Genomic DNA, 5,853 nt, shown 5'->3' on the forward strand with positions numbered 1-5,853 from the left:
TTAAGGTGGGATTTACTTATATGTGCATACCATATGACATATAAATAACCATACATCTCATGTAATAAACCAAAGATTAAATGAACCGGGATGAATTCTTAAAAAACCAGAATGAAATAACTCTTTGTAACACCCTAAATTTGTGTAGTAATGTAATTTCAGTAATCTCCTTTAATTCATGGCATTTTTGAATTTTGGACTTTTAAGTGTAACTACTGGAATTTATTTAATTAAAGTTGGAAATTTATGTTTGAAATTAATGTCAGGAATTAATTCATTTTTAAGGGGGTTAATTAAATTCTTTTCGAATTGGAAGTGTTGGGGAGAAGATTAGTACATAGAATAAATATAATAGAATAAAATAAAATAAAATTTTTATTTATTTTATTTTTACTTTATTATATTTTATTAATAATATATTTATTTATTCCTTCCTCAAACTCTCTCCCTCACGTGCGCAACACCCTCCCCCCCCCCCCGATTCCATCCCTCACTCTCACATCTCAGCCCCTCTGCAGCTCAACCGCTCTCCTTCACGTCGTATGCCCAGCAGCTGTCGACGTCACGGTGGCTCAGAACTCGTCGTGTCGGTCTTCAACCTCTACTGCTCACTAGATCTTCCCCGCTGCTCATCCTCCCTCTCTGCATTTTGCTCGCCGTCGGTTCGAGCTGCCTCTGTGCGAGCCGCCTAGCCCAGTCGCGCAACCCACGCACCGCCCAACCCCTGTCGCCATCTTGGTTGCCGTCATATCTATTTTGGGTAAGATTTTAGTTTTAGGTGTTTTTCTTGATGTTTTGGGTGTTGTGTTATTTTGAAATCATGTTGGTTAAAATTCATTACGATTGGACTTTCAAGAGAGAGATTTAGAAGAATTTGGGACGTTGCTCATAGGGGAAGAGACCAATCTTCGACCGAAATTGTTAAGTTTGGGTGAGTAGTTGGGTTGGTTGTCTTTTGGGTTAAGAGTACTTATGAAAAAAAAATTAAATTATTAATTTTGGACTCAAATTATGTTTAGGTTAGTCTTTTGATTTGAGTTTATGAATTTTTTTGGGGCCAAGCCATGACTTTGGTAAGTTAAATTTGGGGACAGTTGGTTTAATTTGGTTAATTGGATTTAGACCCCAAATATGAGTTCAAAACTTCGGGTTTATTATTTTTAGACTAGGGGTGTAAAATTAATATTTGTAATGTATGTTATAGGGGGGATTCAAAGTCTTTCAAGAGTTGTAAGAAGGTTAATTAATTGGATTAATTTGTGACCAAATTTAAGGTAAGTAATCTTACTAGTGGAACTGCTCATGGGCCAGACACTAGATGTATGCTAGCATGATAGATGAATATTATGACAGAACGATGGTATGATATACTAATATATGTATGTTGTAGAGGCATGATGTTGAGGTGTATATGTATGTCATAGAATCATATTGTGATAATTATGATCTTGAGACTATTATAGTGATTTAACTTATTAGTTAGATGCCCACTAGATATTGTGTTTCCTTCGGGATTCACTTGATTGTGTTTCCTTCGATATTCACCAGATATTGTGTTTCCTTCAGGATTCACCGGATTCACCAGATTGTGTTTCCTTTAAGATTCACCATATATTGTGTTTCCTTCGGGATTCACCAAATTGTGTTTCTTTCGGGATTCACCAGATTGTGTTTCCTTCGGGATTCACTAGATTGTGTTTCCTTTGGGATTCACCAGATTGTGTTTCCTTCGGTATTCACTAGATTGTGTTTCCTTCGGGATTCACTAGATATTGTGTTTCCTTCGGCATTCACCAGAGGTAGTGGGCATACATAACTACAGTAGGATAGAAACCAGTTTGTCATGTATGTATGTGTCCCATGAGGACTAGAGCAGTTTTTATGTTCCCCCAAAGGTAAACATCTAGAGGACATAGATGCCTAGCCCGACCTTAGTAGTGGGGTTACTTACTGAGTATTTATACTCATTCTTTCTCTTGTTATTGTTTTAGATAAAGGTCGAAATGCACCGACAATTGACGAGCGAAATCCGTGATCAAGCCACTGGGACCAGTTTTATGCTTCCACTCATGAGATTTAGATTTCTTTTTCATATTTTTCTTAACTTTCAGTTTTGATGTGAAACTCACTATTAAGAATTGTATTGAAACTTATTTGTTATCATTTATGATTTATGGGTACCCTATTGTTGTTTTTAATATTTGAATTTAATGAAGAGCTTTTGAACTTACCTTATTTATTTAGCATTTATTTCACCATAAAAAGGTGTTATTTTAAGTTCCATGCATGCACGTATTTAGTAACGGCCTAACTTGAGTCCTAGAGAGTCGGTCATTACAATTGGTATCAGAGCCCATGTTTTGGGTTCTGAAGACTGACTTACTATGTAAGTCTAGATAGTCCCTGTGGCCCAGTAACGGATTCCTCGTCATCACTAGGTATGTCCTACTAATGAAAGTTTTCAGTACATATATGAGATTAGTGATGTAATGTTTCAGTAACATGTCTTTCTGATAGCAAAGATAAAGAGTTGATTTGTAAGTTCATGACAGGATATGACACCTAAACTTAGAGCAAGAAAGACTATTAGAGGAGGGTTTCAGGACCCCTAAGTACAACATCCACAAGTTCAGGATCCTCCCCCTCCAGGGGTGCAGGAAGTGGGAGCCGAGGGTAGCCAGACCATCTCAACAGCTCCGGAACCACCTATGACCCAAGTTGATGAGAAGGCAATGGAGGCTTGGTGAAGTCGTTGCATCCTCCCTATTGGAAAGACTACAGAAGTTGATTCGTAATAAGATGGCAGGACAAATTGCCCAGAACCAGGCTAAAAAAGAACAAGTGCCACTTGAGCAGTTGCAGTAGATTCGATCGTAGAATCGAGACATGCAAGACCTGTCTCTTGAGGCTAAACACTTGAGGGATTTCAGGAAGTTTGACCCTCGCTCCTTTGATGGATCGTTGAGGGATCCCACTAAAGCAGAGAAGTGGCTGTCTTGAGGCAATTTTTTGTTTTATGCGGTACCCAAAGGAGCACAAGTTCGAATGTGCAGTTTTTATGCTAACTGGCAACGTAGAGATTTGGTGGCGTTCAACAGAGAAAATGATTGATACTAATGGGGGGACTTGCAACCTGGGAGCAGTTGAAGGAGCGTTTTTATGAGAAGTATTTTTTGGGTCAACACTCGGTACAACAAGCAGGCAGAATTATTGAACTTGAAACAACAGTGGAGGAGTATGAGCAGGAATTTGATAAGCTGTCCCATTTTGCTCCTGAACTAGTAGCCACCGAGGCAGCGAGGACAGATAGATTCATTCAAGGTCTGAGGAGCGAACTGCGAGGTTTAGTACATGCCTTGGACCTCAAGACGTATACTGTGGCACTGTGGGCAGTTATGAAGATTGATGTCGACCCCCAGGCGGAAGAAGAGTATAGGAGGTCGCTCGGGGTTGGGACTCTACAGGTCAGAAAAGCAAGGCTGAGCCTAGGGCTCCTGAGCATCAGTAGAGGAACCAAAACATAGTGAATGTTCCACATTCGTGGAGACAGTAGGGCTCCCAAGTTGTGACTTTCAAGAAGGATAAGTTGATCTGTACTACTTGTGGTAGGCGTCACTGGGGACATTGCCTAGCCGGCACTGGATTTGTTTTTAATATGGTCAGAAGGGGCATATGTCAAAGAAATTCCCAAGGAGGAACGTCTCTAAACCTGGGCGCCAACTTGTAAGCTCGTTTCAGGGAGGACCGAGTCATCAGCAGTAGCAGGGTAGAGTGTATTCTACCACTCGTCGTGAGGCCGAGAAGTTAGGCACAGTTGTGATAGGTACGCTTCCTGTTTTGGGGACCATGCTTTAGTTTTGTTTGACTCCAGGTCTTTGCACTCGTTTATATCCTCCATATTTGTAAAGCATGCCATGTTAGAGTCAGAACCTTTGCTCTTTGCGCTATCTATTTCCACTCCATCAGTAGAGATCATGTTAGCTACTAAAAAGATAAAAGCATGTCAGGTAGAGATAGCAAAGCACGCATAAAATGTGACCTTGATCATTTTAGATATGCGTGATTTTGATGTGATATTGGGCATGGATTGGTTAGCTGCTAATCATGCCAGCATAGATGACTCTCGTAAAGAGGTCATCTTTAACCCCCTATAGGAGCCAATTTTAAGTTTAAAGGGGTTGGGACCGTGGTCCTACCCAAAGTGATTTCAGCATTAAAGGCCAGTAGACTGTTTGACCAAGGAGCCTGGGGCTTTATGGCCCGTGTGGTTGACACTAGAGAGGCTGAAGTCACTTTGACTTCAGAGCTAGTAGTGAGAGATTTTCCAGACATTTTTCCAGAGGATTTTCTCGAACTGCCCTTGCGGCGGGAGATAGATTTTGCTATTGAGTTGGAGCCAAGCACAACCCCTATTTCGAAGGCTCCATACAGGGTAACACCAGAAAAGTTGAGGGAACTGAAGGTCCAATTGCAGGATTTGTTGGACAAGGGTTTCATACGCTCTAGTGTGCCACCATGGGGTGCACCTGTTTTGTTTGTGAAAAAGAAGGATGGATCGTTACGTCTGTGCATTGATTACAGAGAGCTAAATAAGGTGACCATCAAGAATAAGTATCCCCTCCCCAGGATTGATGACTTGTTCGACCAGTTGTAGGGAGCTACGATATTCTCAAAGATTGATCTCCGATCAGGATACCATCAGCTGAGAATAAAGAATAGTGATATACCCAAGACAGTTTTTCGTTTGAGGTATGGTCATTATGAGTTCATAGTGTTGTCGTTCGGCCTAACGAATGCCCCAGTAATGTTCATGGATCTGATGAATAGGGTGTTCAAGGAATTCCTCGACACCTTTGTGATTGTTTTTATTGATGACATCTTGGTTTATTTCAAGACAGAGGTCGAACATGAGAAGCATTTGCGAAAAGTTTTGAAGACGTTGAGGGCCAACAAGTTGTATGCTAAGTTTTCTAAATGCGAGTTTTGGTTGAGGTATGTGTCTTTTCTAGGGCATGTAGTGTCAAAAGAAGGAGTCTCCATGGATCCTGCAAAGATTGAGGCAGTTGGGCTCGTCCAACCACAGTTAGTGAGGTGTGCAGTTTCCTGGGGTTAACAAGCTACTACAGGTGATTTGTGAAAGACTTCTCTCACATAGCCACCCCCATTGACTCAGTTAACCCGGAAGGAAGCTCATTTTGTTTGGAATGAGGCTTGTGAGAACAGTTTATAGGATCTCAAGTAGAGGCTGGTTTCAGCCCAGTTTTTACAGTGCCATATGGATAAGGTGGTTTTGTCATTTACAATGACGCGTCTAAGAAAGGATTGGGAAGCGTATTGATGCAGCAAGGCAGAGTGGTTGCTTACGCTTCTTGTCAGTTAAAGAAGCTTTCTTCGTCTTGCGTTCTCGGTAGGTGGAAAATACTTTTTCATGAATTTCTCCACTCTTGCTCCCAAGAAGTAATCTCTCCTGGTTTGAGCGAATAAGCCCATTTCTTAGCCTGATCACAAAGAGAAAATGGGAACAACGTTAGTCGAGCTTCTTCAGCAGAGATGTTTGGGAACACAAAAGTATTGCAGATTTCAATAAAACTTCGGAGGTGGGCGTGCGGATCCTCGCCACGCCTTCCTCCAAATTGACTTGTAGTCTGGATCATCTGCAGCATCACTAGTTTCATGTCAAATCTGCTTTTGTCGAGGGCAGGCCTCATGATTCCCAGAGAGAAATCATAGAGGTTTGGCGATGCATAGTCCCTAATGGGTCGATTACGATCGTTTGCCAACAGAATCAGATTCGCCATGACATTATTATCATTTGGTGCTCCACCTCCAGGCTGCTCTACCATCTCTTCTTTA

Source organism: Benincasa hispida, chromosome 12 (assembly GCF_009727055.1).
Source record: "Benincasa hispida cultivar B227 chromosome 12, ASM972705v1, whole genome shotgun sequence".
Classification (NCBI taxonomy): Eukaryota; Viridiplantae; Streptophyta; class Magnoliopsida; order Cucurbitales; family Cucurbitaceae; genus Benincasa; species Benincasa hispida.